The sequence below is a fragment of the Chelonia mydas genome, chromosome 7, assembly GCF_015237465.2.
Source record: "Chelonia mydas isolate rCheMyd1 chromosome 7, rCheMyd1.pri.v2, whole genome shotgun sequence".
NCBI classification, from domain to species: Eukaryota; Metazoa; Chordata; order Testudines; family Cheloniidae; genus Chelonia; species Chelonia mydas.
Genome location: NC_057853.1, coordinates 21,989,540 through 22,005,481, shown reverse-complemented (window position 1 = coordinate 22,005,481; position 15,942 = coordinate 21,989,540). Strand labels below are relative to the sequence as shown.

Here is a 15,942-nt window from a genome sequence, read left to right as displayed (position 1 = left end):
TGGACACAGGGTCAAGTTTCCTGGGCTCTGTTTCTGGATCTGGGAGGGTATGTGATCCAGTAGCCAGAGCAGGGCTTTAGGAACCGGGATTCCTGAGGTCTGTTTTCAGCTCTGCCCTTAGTCACCCTGTGTCCTTGGCCTCTCGGGGTGTGCCTCAGTTTCCATGTTTTTAAAACTGGGGTGCTGCTACAATGGGCAGCAGAATTCGGTCTAATATACAACTGCATTTGCTCCAACCCCTCAGACAGAGACAAACACCTACAAGATCTCTATCAAGCATTCTTACAACTACAATACCCACCTGCTGAAGTGAAGAAACAGATTGACAGAGCCAGAAGAGTACCCAGAAGTCACATACTACAAGACAGGCCCAACAAAGAAAGTAACAGAAAGCCAGTAGCCATCACCTTCAGCCCCCAAATAAAACCTCTCCAGCGCATCATCAAGGATCTACAACCAATCCTGAAGGACGACCCATCACTCTCACAAATCTTGGGAGACAGGCCAGTCCTTGCTTATAGACAGCCCCCCAACCTGAAGCAAATACTCACCAGCAGCCACACACCACACAACAAAAACACTAACCCAGGAACCTATCCTTGCTACAAAGCCCATTGCCAACTCTGTCCACATATCTATTCAAGGGACACCATCATAGGACCTAATCACATCAGCCACACTATCAGAGGCTCATTTACCTGGACCTCTACCAATGTGATATATGTCATCATGTGCCAGCAATGCCCCTCTGCCATGTACATTGGTCAAACCAGACAGTCTCTATGCAAAAGAATAAGTGGACACAAATCAGACATCAAGAATTATAACATTCAAAAACCAGTCGGAGAACACTTCAACCTCCTTGGACACTCAATGACAGACCTAAAAGTCGCAATTATTCAACAAAAAAACTTCAAAAACAAACTCCAATGAGAAACAGCAGAACTGGAATTAATCTGCAAACTAGACACCCTTACATTAGGCTTGAATAAAGACTGGGAGTGGATGAGTCATTACAGTAACTAAAAACTATTTCCCCATCCTAATTTCCCCCTACTGTTACTCACACCTTCTTGTCAACTGTTTGAAATGGGCCATCCTGATTATCACTACAAAAGTTTTTTTTCTCCTGCTGATAATAGTCCACATTAATCGATTGGTCTTGGTAGAGTTGGTATGGCAGCCTCCATTTTTTCATGTTCTCTGTATCTATCTATCTATCTTCCTTCTGTATTTTCCACTGCATGCATCTAATGAAGTGGGCTTTAGCCCACGAAAGTTTATGCGCAAATAAATTTGTTAGTCTCTAAGGTGCCACAAGTACTCCTCATGCTTTCTGGTTGTTAGAGAGTTGTTGCCATCTGTGGCTGGAGGGTGCTGTAAACTTGCACAGCAGTACAGCACACTGCTAGTTTATTTGCCCCCTCAGCCACCTGCCTGCCCTCCTGGGGAGCTGAGAAGAAGGGGGGAGGGCTAGCTCAGTGGTTTGAGCATTGGCCTGCTAAACCCAGAGTTGTGAGTTCAATCATTGAGGGGGTTATTTAGGGATCTGGGGCAAAAATTGGGGATTGGTCCTGCTTTGAGCAGGGGGTTGGACTAGATGACCTCCTGAGGTCCCTTCCAACCCTGATATTCTATGACCTGCGCTTGTGGTTCTTCCATCGCTTGTGGACCCTCCTGGAACTTACAAAAGCATTGCCGCTTTTACGGCAGCCCCTCTGCCCTTGCCCTTTTAACGGGGTGCCCGCCCCTTTCGGCTCCCCTGCTCCTCCTCCTCTCTCGGTGCGCCAGTCTGCGCAGGCCAGGGCGCCCTCTAGAGGGGAGAGCTGGGGGAGCAGCCAGTAGCTGCCCGTTTGAACGTGTGCCTGAGTCGCTCTCCCTGGGAAGTCAGATCGAGGCTGGAGTTCCATTGGAACCCTGCGCTGCATTCCATTCCAATTCCATTCATGCTGGTCGGCGGCAGCGGCGGCGGAGCGAGCGAGGCGCGGAGCCGAGCCCCGGCTTGCCGGGAGGGGGGAGGGCTCGTTGGTTGGTGGGGAATGTGATTATGGCTGGCACATCTGAAGCAAGCTCCAGTCCAGGCGGTAAGTAACCAGAATCCAACTTTCCTCCTTCAGCTCCCAGGAATCGGATGCATGGGGTTTGTTCCCTCCCCCTTTCTAAAAAACCGAGGCGGTGATTGTGCAGCGAGAGGCGAGGGGAAAGGTGGCTGTACAGGAGGGTGAGGGGATTGCAATGCCTTTCTCCTTGTTTCCCAGCCTGGCTCTGGAGCAGTTGTGCCCCATCTGAGAGAGAGACACACACACAGAGAGAGACGGAAATGTTCTGCGTTTCTCAGCTCGCGGCAAGCCTGTGCTGTGCTGGGGTAGGATTTGCAGTCCCCCCCGGGGAGATCCTTCTTTCTTTTCGCATGCACACAGGGGAAGAGGAGTTCTCTGGATGCTTTTGCTGGGTGGGATCGCTGCTGTGATTGTGTGCGTGCCGTTGTGTTCCGCCGGTACTGGAAGAATGTAAACTAGAGAGACAAGAAAACGTTTGGGGTGTGGGGAGCAGAGGGCAATCGCCCAGCCAAAAAGGATCCGAGGGGGTGGGTGGATTGCACAGGGGAAATCTGCTTCAAAATGAGTCTGAATGGCTTCCCTTGAAATGTGGCTGGGCTGGAGCGGAAAGAGTTTAAAATAAACGTGCAGGGGGCTTGCTATTAAAAGTGTGGAGGACGAGGAAATCTGTTGCCTTCGCAATTGACTAAAGGGTGTGTGCGCGCGTGTAGTTGGTGTGGGGGGGGATGAAATGGAAAGGACTGAAATTGATCAGCATGTGGTTGTAACCGCTTATTTTTGGAATAGATTGTGGGGAGGGGGGGAGAGGAAATATCTTAACACTTAAAATGCTCTCTCTGGGTAAAACGTGCTACTGCTGTTTCCCTGCCTGAGGAGGGCTGCGAGGGAGAGACCCCCCCCGTCACAACATGCAGCGGTAATGTGGAAGGTACGGAAGAGCTAGCACAAGGGGGAATGCAGCAGGGCTGTGGAAGGAGGGGGATCCTGGAGCAGGCAGGATGGACTGTATGTGTGCATGGCAGGGAGTGAGCCAGGAGGGAAAGCCATGCCCGATCTCTCTGCGTTTACATTTGCCTGGTATTGTATTTTATTTCTAAAAGACGCTTTCTCCTCCCTGTTTAAGTCCTAGGGAGGGAAGCGAGCTAGCTGCTGTGGGGGGAGATAGGGCGTTCAGTGAAGGCTGTGAAAGCGGCACTGCATCTTCTCCTCCCCAGCCCCTGCTTTCTGGGGACTTCTTGTAGAGAAGAGCTGGGTCTGGGCTTGAGGTGGGAAGCAATCCTGCCCGGATTTGGAGGCTGCGAAGCTGGGAAATAGCTTTGCACTGCAATCGTGACTAACTCCGAGTCATCCTTGGAACGGATCCGGCAGTGAAGATAGGGCTTTAGATTGTATTTATGTCCTTCAGCCTCTTCCCCCCACCCTCGGGTCCCTGGGTTTAAAGGGAAAAGTTTACTCTGATTGTTCACTGATATTTTTGGTGGGGGATGGGGGTCGTTCTTTTTTCCAGTGTATAATTTATTAAGGGGTATATCAGGTCTAACTCTTGCTAGTGTGGTACTCGGTTTCCTAGGGGCATGTCTAATTGTGGGTGTCCGGGGAGGGAGGGAAGAGCTAGCGTTCCCCAAGCCCTGATTGATTGCTCATCTGAGCCCCTGGGGCTCTTTTTCCTTTGGGTGTCTGGGGTTGAGGAACTTTGCCTGAAGTGTATGGTTCATCTTTTATTAGGGGAAGCCCAGCGTGCATGGGGGCTGGCGCTGCTCCTGCTTTGGGCTCCTGGAGGAGATGCCTTCAGGGCCTTAGCTGGTCAGAGTGAGGACAGAGAGGCATTCCTTCCCTGCGTGGGTGACTCACCAGATCTTCCCAGGCAGTAGTGGGTATAGCCAGGCAGGGGATTGTGTGGGCTGTGGGGGTACAAAGGCTCCCTAGGTGCATCCCAGGGTGCCTGAGTCTCAGTTGCTATTGCCCTACTGAGAGGATTTTCATTCCCATGCTGGATTTCCTCTTTCCAAGATGAAGCAGCTGTTTTTTGTGCTTGTAAATTTCCTCTACTGCCTGCATTAACCCAGCTGCGCTAGTGAAACTGACCAAACAGCTCAGTCTAGAGACCGCTCCTTGGCTTATTCTTTGCATCCACTGGAATGGGCAGTAGGGGTGAGTCTACATACAGAGAAATGTGCAGAACATTATAGCCGCCTCACCTCTCTGCGCCTCAGTTTCCCCATCTTTAAAATTAGGAGGATGACCGGATCACGCAGGAGTGTTGTGAGGATTAATTCAGGTTTGCAGTGCGTTGAAAAAGGTAAAGCGCCATATATGGGTGAAGCATTTATTATACTGTAATTTGTGAAAGGCTGCTGTGTATCTGTGATTATAGCCATACCTAGTTCCACAGGGTGGATTTATATACTTGTATATGTGTATCACAGTGTGTGTGAAGCCCTCTAATATCAATGTGGAAGGTGGTGAAAAGAGCTATTTGCTGTCCATTTATTTTCCCTGACCACTTACATATAGCACTGGTTTCAGAGTAGCAGCCGTGTTAGTCTGTATTTGCAAAAGAAAAGGAGTACTTGTGGCACCTTAGACACCAACAAATTTATTTGAGCATAAGCTCCAGTGTGCTTGTGGGGAGGGATCTGCAAATATTCAGTGGCATGCTCTGTGGAATACTTAAATCCCTATTTTTCTAGGTGTTTTTGGTCTCCCTCCCCACCCCTCACAGCAGTCAGATTCTTCCTTCTCTCCCTAGCAAAGCATATGTGTTTGTGCTGAGGGAGGTGGGTTGAGGAGAGCCAGTATGTAAGCAGAACTTGACATGAAGGTCAGTGGTTAAAGATGAGATGGGTTGGGAGGGAAAAGACAGGCATTAGCCTTACTTGTTAACTCCCTTGTCCCTCCTGCTTCAGGGAGAGAAAAATAAGAGTAAACATGCTAATAAAAATTCATGATCATCCTCTTATGTCAGGACCTCTGAGGGGAGAAAAGTTGTGAAGATGAGCTGCATTTAGGAGGCACTTTTTGTCTTGCTTCAGATAAAATCAGTTTACAGGGCGTATTCTGTATAAGAGCGTGTTGTTGGCCTTTTGCAGGAATGAAAATTATTCATCTCTTCTGCAAGGGGGCACATAAAAGGGACAAGAAAAGGCTGTTGACTACATCAGAGGTTATCCATTTGAAAACACCATTTTCCTCCGAACAGCGTCTAATTGCTTCCTGAACAATCTCAAGGTCTTCTTTATATATTCAGTGGGTAAAATGAGTGACTCGGTGTATCTCTCTCAAGATACCAGTGACTGAATGTGCCGAGTAAGGAAGCCAAGGAAAATCTGCAGGGTAGAAATTTCCTAGATGATGTGGAGATAATTTCTTAAGTGGTTACGAAGAGAGAAGGTTTTGCCTCTGAGTATTTGCATAGTTCAGCTCTTCTGATATAAGTAAATTACAGTGTTAAGAGAAGCGAGACAGTATCAAGGTTGCGTGGGTGGAAAGGAAGTTTGGGTCCAAAATAGGTGATCGTCTAGCATACAGATACACCACGAGGAAGAGGAGCTGGGAATCCAGTGCACCCCATTCCGGATCTATGCATTACTTGAATGCACCCAGTGTCGTCTGTTATGCAGGGAAGTTAAACAGATCTGTCTCTTTGGATTAAGATCCCAGTGGAGATGAATAATGTGTAGTCCCTCTCCAATGGATTTGTAAAGAAACAGCAGCCAGGGGGATGGTTTTGTCTTTCACAGTTTGATCACTAGGCTTTCTGTTCTGTAGATCACATTCTAAAGATTATATTTATTGTATTTTTGTTAGTGCAGTAAGATATCAATACCTGAAAGAGCTCATTCTTAAACATACATGGTGAGGGATGGGAATGGAAGAAAGCCTAAAGTTTTACCTGCTTAGCCCCCTTTCCTGAGGTGTAAGATTTGGGGTAGAACCTGGGAATCAACCTCCATGGACACTTGCATTGTGATTCTGGATGTGAATTTTTTTTTGCTTCTGTCTAGAAACACTTTTCCTGTTAAAGGCAGAGAGAACACTGAAATAGATAAACGAGCCCCTCCTAACTAAAGCTGTGATGGGATTGAGGGACACGCATCAGTGTTTATGGATGCTGTTATTTAGTGGGAGACTTACACTGCTGAAATCCGAGGGGGCAGTAAAAGCTTATGCCTTGCCTGTGCAGGCATGCCTCTCATCCTCTCCCCCATTCGGATACGAGAAGACACAACCAGCCAGCCATTCCTCTCCGAAACCGAGAGGGAGAACAGAAATAAATCCTTTGGTCCAGATTGTGCACTGGTATATGGGGTGTAAATCCAGTGCAAGCCTGTGTATTTCAGTGGAGTTACTCTCCATTTGAACCCAGTACAACCGTCTGGCCCTCAGTTCAAAGCTAATGACGGACTCTTGTTTGTGTTTACTCTATGGGCCCAGGCTGGCTTCAGGTCTTTGTTGCTGTTTGACTGACTTCTTACTTTTGCAATGGCCAGAGCCCTGGGTGCTGGTGTGCGCGCGCGTGTGTGTGTGTGTAAACTAGAATTCTCAGCAGCTGGGACAAGCCAAGGGAAATGTGGCTTCTCCCTCCCTGGGGATCTCCGTGGATGCGGGGACAGCTTTAGTTTATAGTTTGGGTTCCTCTGGTAGCTCATGCCCCTGACCTCCCCAGGGCTCTCTACTTCCCTGGATTTTCTGGCCCCCTGAAGCCGAGCAGGTGCGGATTATGGCAGTTTGGCACCCCCACCACTCCTCCCCCTGCTGGGCTTTTTGCCCTGGGGCCTTGCACACACAGATGTTGAACTGCATCAGGGTCTATATGACCAAAACCATAAAGCGCAAAATATTTGAAGTGTACAGAGATCTTGGGCTGCTATTCATGGTAACCCATCACCTTCTCCTCAATCTCTTCTCAAGACCCGACCCGCTTCTTTTGCAATGTCTATAAGAGTCTAGCCAACGAAGTCCTCTGAGCGTGTATCCTGTTAATTTCCCAGGAGTGACCTGCTCATTTGTGTGGTGGGAATGGAGGAAGGGAAGTGGAACTGAAGCTTGGGGTTGGGGTGTGTGGGTCTGTGTGTGGCTGAGGGATGGGGAGTTTAGTTCAGAAGTGGACACTGATTATTTTGGGTGCATCCATTTTTGGTTGGACTCCCAACCTGAGAGACCTGGGGCCTGATTTCTCAGAGATGCTGAGCACCTGCTGCTCCACCTAAGGCGAGTGAGAGTTATGAGTGCTCATCTTCTCTGAAAATCAGGCCCCATGTGTCTCAAGCTGAGCACTGGTGCCCACCATTGAAAGCAGGGGCTTTGATGTATTGTACCCTCCTCAAGACACTGTGTCTGTGCAGCGGGTGGCACATTCCGGGGGCTGCTGCATTTGGAACAACTCCCCTTTGTAGATCTGATCTACAGGGGGGATCCCGCTGGTCTGTCCTGGCTCGGTCTCTGACACACACAGCCTGCGTTCTGGTGCCGTTACCGCAGCGTGTACTGGGTACAGCACGTGTAAACACAGACAGCTTGTTCATCCAGATACGTCTGGGAGTCTTGTTTGAGCAAATGTCATGTGTACCATGGTGGAGAAGTGCTAACTAAGAAATAAAGCCTGATGGCCTTCTGCAGAGCCAACAGCACTGAGCGGATACAGGGCCGCCTTAGCAAGCACAATGTGGCTTAACCGTGTCTAATGCCTTTCATGCCAAGTCTTCTGACCTGGTAGCAGGAGCGGGGCTAGTTTCGCTCTGGAGGGGAACACTGGTCTGCACCAGTCATTATTTTTTGTTTTTTAAAGTGAAACCATTCAGGCCAGCGGCTCGGCCATGTCCATGCGTTTCCCGTTGGAGCAGCCTTTACTGTTAGATGCTGCGGTTTGTGATCTATCCCAGCTTCTCCCTTGCTTTCACACCACCGCTGCTTCCAACCCTTTCCACTTCAGGCAGATCTCTCTGGCTGGGAGATTAAATGTAGCCCCACTGGCTAACAAAGCCTCACTGTTAAAAACTGATGTTCTTTATTTAGGACGAGCATGAAAAGCGCCTGCCAAAGCTCCTTGTTCCGTACGTGACAAAATGCGTAAGCCAATTTAAATCAACTTAAAATACAAACCCTGCGTCTAGACTGTCAAACTGAACTGGGTTTTCTTTTTTTCCTATTTATTCTTGGATGTAAGGTGCTATCTAAATGCAAAGTATATAATGTAATCCAGGGTTTGTGACGGATGATGGTTTTACAGTTACCAGAGCACTGTAACAAAGGGGGTAACATTTAACCCTTGTCCAAGGCTCCACATGTGCTTGGTGTGTTGTTTTCAGTGTTGACAGAATCCTTTCTGAACTGTGGTGGTGGTTTAATTGAATGCAGTGTGTTTTTTTTATTGATTAAACACTAGATTAGTTTTGTAATCTCTCTAGTTTCCTGGGGCAGCTGCCATCTAGTAGTTGGGGCATGGCACTGGGATATGGGAGACCTGAGTTCTGCTTTTGACCTGCAGCGTGGCCTGGGGCAAATCACTTTGCCCCATGTGACTCAGTTTCCCCATCTGTGCAGCCAGGGATGATGATATTGCTTCACTGGTGGAAAGTGGTCTGAGAGCTCTGGATGGAGTAAGTGGAAAGAGTGATGGGGTTGTGATGGCACAGGTGACACAGTCAGCTCGCAACAACTGGGCTGCCCTTTCCTGACCCTGTAGACAGTGCTCCTACATTGTCCTGCTACCCAAGTGTGTGTGTGTGTGTGTGTGTGTGAGAGGAGCCCCTCTGCAATCCCCCTTGGTGTCTCTGATAGAGTCGCCCAAATGCAGCCAACACCATCAGCCTAGCCTCTCACCCTCACCCCCATGAAGTTTGACTTTGTACTGCAGTAGCCTGGCTAAGGCTGCTCAATGGCCGACAGCTTGCAGAGCGGCCTGCAGGCTTTCTACCTCCCTCCCCTCTTGCTATCTCATGTATCCCTCAATCTGCTGGCCAACTTGGCACCGAGACCGAAGAGAAGTAGTAATCCAATTTGGGCACTTTAACTGCACTTTGCTAACCATGCCGCTGGCCAGAGCTTGGAAACTTTAATCTGCCTAATGACCCCAGCTTTGGGGACTGACTGATGGCCATTTGTTTTATTTATTTGGTTTTCCTTTTCTTCGGCTGTTGGGGATGGATGTGATGCCTGTGAGAGGGTTGATTTCCAGGGTCCATCAGCCTGTGCATGGCACCTTACAAATTGTATAACAGCAGGGGAAGACCATAAATTGTACTTGCATTTTTTTTCTTTTTGTTTCTTCCTCCCCATCTTCCTTTTCTATTCTTCTCCCTTCTTTTCTTGTAAAGACAAACCCCTCTAGACAAGGCAGTTTTGCAGTATACTGTTATTTTCAGGAACGCTTGGCCAAGAAAAATAAAGTATCTCTCTTCCTTTGGTTGCCTACTGTTTAATGTACAAAATACAGAGGTGGTAATTGCATTAAAATGTATATAATTATACTGTAGGAAAAAAAAAATCTTGTTAATTGCACGGGTGTTTTGAACTGATAAGTGTTGAGTGATTCATGTTTTCTTTAGAGTTCACCAAAGCAGAGCTGAAGTCCACAATGCACGAGTTTAGGAGAGAGGCTTGTTTTCGTACCATTTACAGAAAGTAGGCTAAACATTTAGAATCTGAGCTGACTTCTGTATCTCTCAGATCTCCTTCACTTGGCCCTTCATTACCGGCCTTGGTCCTGTGAAGTGTTGAATGTTCTGGCCCTGATCCAGCAAAGCCCTTAAGCACCTGCTTAACTTGAAACACTTAAGTAGTCCCATTGACTACAGTGGGGCTGCTTGCGTTTTCAGTTAAGCATGTGCTTAAGTGCCTTGCTGGATTGGGCCAAAATGCCCACATTTCTTGCAGAATTGAGTCCCCAGAGAGTTGGAAACCACTGACAAATGCCAGTGGTTGACTCTGGTTAGGAAGGAAATTTCCACACTTGGTATTTGCCGTAGTACAACTAATCAGGTGCATTAAGGGTTCTTTGCTGCCCGCCTCTGAAGCATTTGGGTTTTGGCCATTGTCGGAGGCAGGGCACTGGCACTGATGGATCCTTCTGACAGTATGAAGGGAAGGGTTGCCTAATGGTTAAAAAGACACTGTCAATTTGAAAACCATATATCCACCTGACAGTGCCAGCCCGGCTATAGTTATAGGTAACACCTAAGGTGACAGTCACAGAAAGAAGTGTTTACTTTGTGCATTTCTTAGCACTGTGTGTATATAGTCCGTTTTACTTGTCCTCTATATAATCAGTCAGTTTCTCCCTTGCTGTAAAGACCTTTTATAAATATTGACAGGAAAACCCTTAAAATATTCGTAAAAATAAACAATTTTCAAGCTATGCTGATTTAAGGGCACTTTAATTTTAAAAAAAATGTTAATTGATTACAAAAATGTCTAGTTAGTGGGTTGGCTGTGTCCCTTTAAAACACACCATTGGGAGTCAAGAGGACCCGGCTTCTAATCCTGGCTCTGCCTTTGACTCACTGTGTAACTGGGCAATAGAGATTGAGCCAGGGTCTGGATTTGGTCCTGAGTTTGCATGTGAATCCTGTCTCTTTCTAGCAGGATGAATCTGAGCATCCTGAACTCTGGCAAAATTCAGGTTAGAGATTTTGGGATTCATATTCAGGAGTGTTTAGATTCTGGAATTTTCATTCAAGCTTGGCTCTTCTAAGCAAGTCACCTCCCCTCTCCAGGCCTTGCTTTCCCCATCTGTGAAATGGGAATAATGAGATTTAAGTACACCCCAGGGAGGTTGTGAGGCTGAAGTCATAAAAGATAACAAAGTGCTTTGAGATCTTTGGATGGAGAGTACGAGGGAAGTGTTGACTGTTCTTTCTACTTCTATAAGAAGGAGGGAATTATTTCCTAACCTGAGAGAGACTCTCTGAAGAGGAGACGTCTAGAGTTTGTCGTGGGAAGCTTAGAGCTGTGATGCCTTTGAGAAAATGTTTGAAATTCATCCTCTCTCAAATCTGCTATGTTGCTATGTCACACTTCCCTCCACCCCCATCTCCTCCCCTGTCATTTTTATTCCTAGAAGTGTTGGCATGAGCACAGACTCTCTGATTTGTAAGTATTAGTCTGTAGTTTCCTACCTGAGGTCCTGTTCTCTGGTGACAAAATCATTTCCAGCTGTGATGATGCAAATAGGGGTGGTGGTTATTGCCTCAGGTGGGATAATAAACAGCCAGAGGATCTCTTAAAAAGCCAAGAACCTGTTTTCCAGGCCGTTGTCCCCAGGAAGAAATGGGGGAGGAGTAATGCAGAAAATGCACAGGAATGCCAGCAGGATTGTTTCCAAAACAGAATGTTTGGAACCCACATCTTCTGTCTCCCAGTGCCCTGTCCGCTAGGTCATGCTCCCTCTTGTCATTTACATCATAGTCTTGCAGTTCTACCTGTGTGCACTGCTGTCTTTGGATGGAATCAGAACTCCTCAGCTGTGTGTCACAGGCCCTGTACTGCTCACAGTCAAGGAGGAATCTCCTTTAGCTCAAATGTAATGGGCAGTTGCTTTTGGAGCAGAAGGATCCCAGTTCTGTCCCTGCTCCCACCTGAAATTTTGATACTATGATGTGCAATGTAGGGCGAATGTTGAAGTCTTGGTGATCACAGAATATATTGTGACATGCTGTGTCATGACGTGACCCCACAGTAAGGCCACCCTGTAGCACTCCATGTGGTGGTGCCACTTGCTTGAGCTCTTATGATGGATATTTTCATTGGTTTAAAGTGGATTTCTGTACCTAAAAGACACTGGATCCATCCTTGCGCTTTAGTCCCTGCCTGGAAGGTTATGTCTACAGTGCAAGAACAAAGTCAGTCTTCTTGACCCCTTTGCAGTGACAGCTGACGAGTGAATTCACATCACTTACACTGGTGTTCCTTACACTGATACATCCATATGTCCCCAGGGGCGCTGGAACAATTTGTATGGTGGGGGTGCTGAGAACCATTGACCCAAACTATAAGCCCTGTATATAATGGAAACCATTTCAAGCCAGGGGGTGCTGCTGCACCCCTAGTTCCAGCACCTATGTATGTCCCCAAGGCGCTGCTCAGAGACCATCAGTTTATTTCCTGCATGGACAGCCATTAGCCTGTGACACTTGGTCACTGTTGACCTGGGCTGGATTTGAACCCCAGGGAGTTAAAGGCGAAAAGCACTGCATCCTATCCAGCCAGCCCACCCCTGTTCCTGTAGCTACTCTGAAACACTGAATTCCAGGATCCTTTGGTGTCTGCTTTGTATAGTCTTTCTTCAGGAGTGTGGGTATTTTGAGCCAAATTCTGCCTGCCTTGAGTAGCCCCATCAAAGTCAACAAGGGTTGTACAGAGTAGAATTTGACCGTGTGTGTGTGTGTTGATTTGGATACTTGTTGGCCCTTCCTGCATTAAAATGAAGCCTCTGTAAAAACATAGTTTCCCTTCTCTTTGTTTTGTTGCTTTTGGAACATTTTCAGAGGCTTCTCTCTCTCCCGTCCTCCTGCGGTCTAATGAGACTCCGTGAGCTCTCAGGTTATCGCCCTACTTCCAGCTTTCCCAGGCCTGCTCCACCTAGGGCAATTAAAAACTCTTGCTACATTGTGGGACTGGAGCTTTGAAATGAAAGTGGTTTTGAGTCCTGACTTAACTTCCAAGGGCCCTTTCTCATTGGCTTCTCTGGAGGCCAGAGCCTAGGTGTCCAGCAGGGACTGAGCTGCAGTGAAAGAAGCTACTAGTGAGGAGGGGGAACCAAAACCTCTTGTGGAAGGAAAGGCAGAGCAGATTGGGCTCAGGTAAACCTCGTCAGGAGACTTGTATTAGCAAGCAGCTTAGAGGAATCAGAGGTAAAGCTGATGACAAGAGTCAGTTCACCTGCCTTTATTGAAAGCTGGGAATTTTCACTGTGGAGGGAGTCTGTCAGGGAATCTGCAAAATCTACCTGGCTTGAGTTTGGGAAGGAGAGAAGTTTTCCCACTGCTGAAAGGGCTGTGAATATTCTGTGGGGTTGCTGAGCTCACTGGAGGCTTGCTAGGTTACTAGGTGAAGGGTGTGTGTGAGGAGAGAGAACCTCTCAGGGGGATCCGCTGCTGGAGATATATTGATTTTAGGAGGGGAGGGTTGCTAGTTAGTACCTCTGGCTGAGCTGGCCTGCTAAGGGGCTTGCAGCAGATGGTTAGGAGGCGAGGAATATCTGTGTGTAATTCCCAGCAGTCTGAGAGCAGAGCACATCCACTGAATCATGACTGGACTACTAGGATTCTGCATTTAGTAGCCTAGCTGGTTCCCTGTTCTGGTGGCTTTTCCTTAGGTGATACAGCAACATCTGATAAAGTTAGAGGCTTTGTTCCCCTGCTGTACGTGGGGTCAGTTCCAGAGCTGCTTTGACTTGCCAGACATGGTTCCCCCGATGATATGTTTAGGGGGGCAAGGGGAGAAAATCCCCACCACTGACAAGGTTGCATGAAATGGAAACTGGCAGTAGATTGGTGTGTTTGCCTTTCCCCCCTCTACACCTTGGTTTAGCTCCTCTCTCTGGATATTATGGGAAATGTATTTGGCTGTGGTGACGTCTCCCTTTGTTCACATCACAAAATTCAGCCCAGCTAGCAATCTCTGATCAAGAGAAGCCCGGGATTAGAATAGCAGGGGCTGGATCTGTTGTGTGCGCGCAATACCGGGGACTACAGGTCGGGATGGAGGGGCTCGTAAGGTTCTTTTGCTGCTTTGTGCCAGGAACAAGCCAATGGGACTAGCAGCTTTCTTAAGCACCAATTTCACCTGCCAACCGTTCCAACCAGAGGCTGCCAATGAGCTGAACTGCTAATGAGGACAGCTCAGAATGGCTTGGGAAGTGGGCTCAGCTGCTCCGGGAGGGTTGTTACAACAGGGAATGGAGAGCGCACCTGAGAGCGAGAGGATCTCCAGCAAGCTGGGAAATGGGCTCAGGACAAGTTGGGCTGAGCCTGAAGTTGTTCCCTTGTTGACACAGTCCGGAATCAGATTTGGATCTCAGGAAGCCTTTCCCCATGGCCACTCGTTGCAGCATGAGGGAGGTGACAAACTCTGTTTGACTCAGAAAGGAAAATGGTGGTTGTAGATTCTTTCTGTAGAACTTCTCTGTCTGATTTTTAACCAGCAGCCAGGCCAGATCTGAACGAATGGCCTCCAGCCTTGGAATAACATACCTAGGGGCGTGGTGGAGTCTCCCTTGCTTGTAGTCAGATGTTACCGTACTACAAAGAGCACTGTTTGGCTATAAACTTCCTCCTGCTGGGGTGGAAACCCAAACACAGCTGCACAGACACAGAGGCTATTGCATGAGAACCAGGAGAAACTGGCCAGTGTAGCTTCCCTCTCCTGAGATAAGTGAAGTGCAGGAAAAGGAAACAAACTGCATGGGTGGTGAGAAGCTGACAGGGTTCCGGAAAGCCTTTCGCATTTGCTGATTTAAAGCTCCGATAGTAACCCAGGGAGGGAATTAGATGTCTTCATTATGACGGTTTTTAACCTGACAGTGTCCCTTTAAAGTGGACTGAGCCACTTTAGCTGGAGACTGAGCTAGGCGTAATGTGCCAGAGGCCCTTAGTGACTGTGGCAGTGTATCCTTTGGCTGCCTGCGTTTAGCGAGGTAACTGCAATGCAGCTGCTGTGACCAAAATGGGAGAGGCCCAGGAGCCCTGCGCACCTTTCAGTGGGGTGCAGACAAGCTCCTGTGCTTGCAGTCCTCCTGGCGCTGCAGGGGTTAAGGTCAGCTCAGCGTGGCTGTGCACAGAATACTGAGGCAGGCTGCCAGAGCAACATCTGAGCGGCCCCTCCCCCACTTTCCTGTTGCTGCCTGAAGAGTATCTGCAGGCACTGGAAGGGGTTAATATCACACTCAGTGTGAAACTTGGTCTTCCTGCCTCCTTGGGGCAGGAACCTGTGAGGAAGCCCTGAGCAGCCTCAGGCTTTGTGGTATGGGCCTCCCTTCCTCTGTTTCCAGACTTAGGGCTGAGCAGGTTTATCCTGCAAACCCCTCGTGGGCACCCTGGAAAAGCCAGAGAGTTGCTGCTCCCTGAGTGCGAAGAGCCCAGCTTGCCTCACAGGTCCCAGGGGAGTTGAGCTGGCAGACGCAGCTTATGGCCTGTAAGCAGGGCAAGTCCCGTCTGAAATCCCCGACTCGGGGAGGGGGGTGTTAGAGAGGCCTGTGTAACTTTCCTGCTGCTCAAGTTTTGCACTTAGCGCTTTGCATCCAAGACGCTCAAGCCACTTCACCTAAATAGGTCGTATCCCTGTTTCCCTACTGGGGAAGCTCTGAGGTTAACGACTGCAAAAGTGAATCTGCAATCTAGTCCTGTCGCTCAGTCCCCTCCTCTAGCGACTAGGCAGGCTGTCTCCCTACAGCCTTTGTGTAGGTGATTTCCCCGCTGGGCACTGAACCTCTGAGTGTCCTTCATTTGTTACCAATAGTTCTGCTTTCCAGCTGCGCTGGGCCCCTCCTCTGCTGTGCGTGTGGAGGAGCTGGAGAGATGAAGATTTCTTCTGAGAGACGTTGGGGGAACAATCTGTCACATGGTGTCTAGTGCTGCCCACGTGCTTGTGAGCGGGCATTGAGCCTCTGCAGAAGTCCTGCCAAGTGTGGTCTGGAGCACGGGGGGCAGTGGTGGTAGGTGAAGCAGGCCTGCCCTGCAAGCATGCCCCTCTTTGGTGACACAGGCCCCTGGTGTTCCGGCAGCAGGTCAGAGGTGGAGGGGCTGTTGGAGAAGCTGGAATGGGAGTATGTTCAGACTGGGCTTGCTGCATGCGGGGCTTGTTTGAACATCATGTGTTGCTCCCTGCACCGCTGCTGCCAATTCTCACCTGTCCCATTTGCAGAGACCAGCCCACAGTATCCCTA

General features: G+C 48.6%; 1 protein-coding gene across 5 annotated transcripts in view; it reads left to right on the top strand.

Moving 5' to 3' along the window:
• Positions 1-15,942, top strand: part of PLXNA1 (plexin A1) — a 276,107-nt gene that overhangs the window by 5,770 nt on the left and 254,395 nt on the right. The window contains exon 1 of one of the 5 annotated variants that reach the window (XM_007059969.4): positions 1,783-2,084. The exons of 1 other annotated variant lie outside the window; for it this stretch is intronic. The gene's annotated coding sequence lies outside the window, so the exon portion shown is untranslated. Of the gene's footprint in view, positions 1-1,782; positions 2,085-2,112; positions 2,366-3,010; positions 3,138-15,942 lie in introns of those variants that run through there. 3 more of the 5 variants (XM_043551983.1, XM_043551981.1, XM_043551980.1) reach the window with 3 other exon arrangements.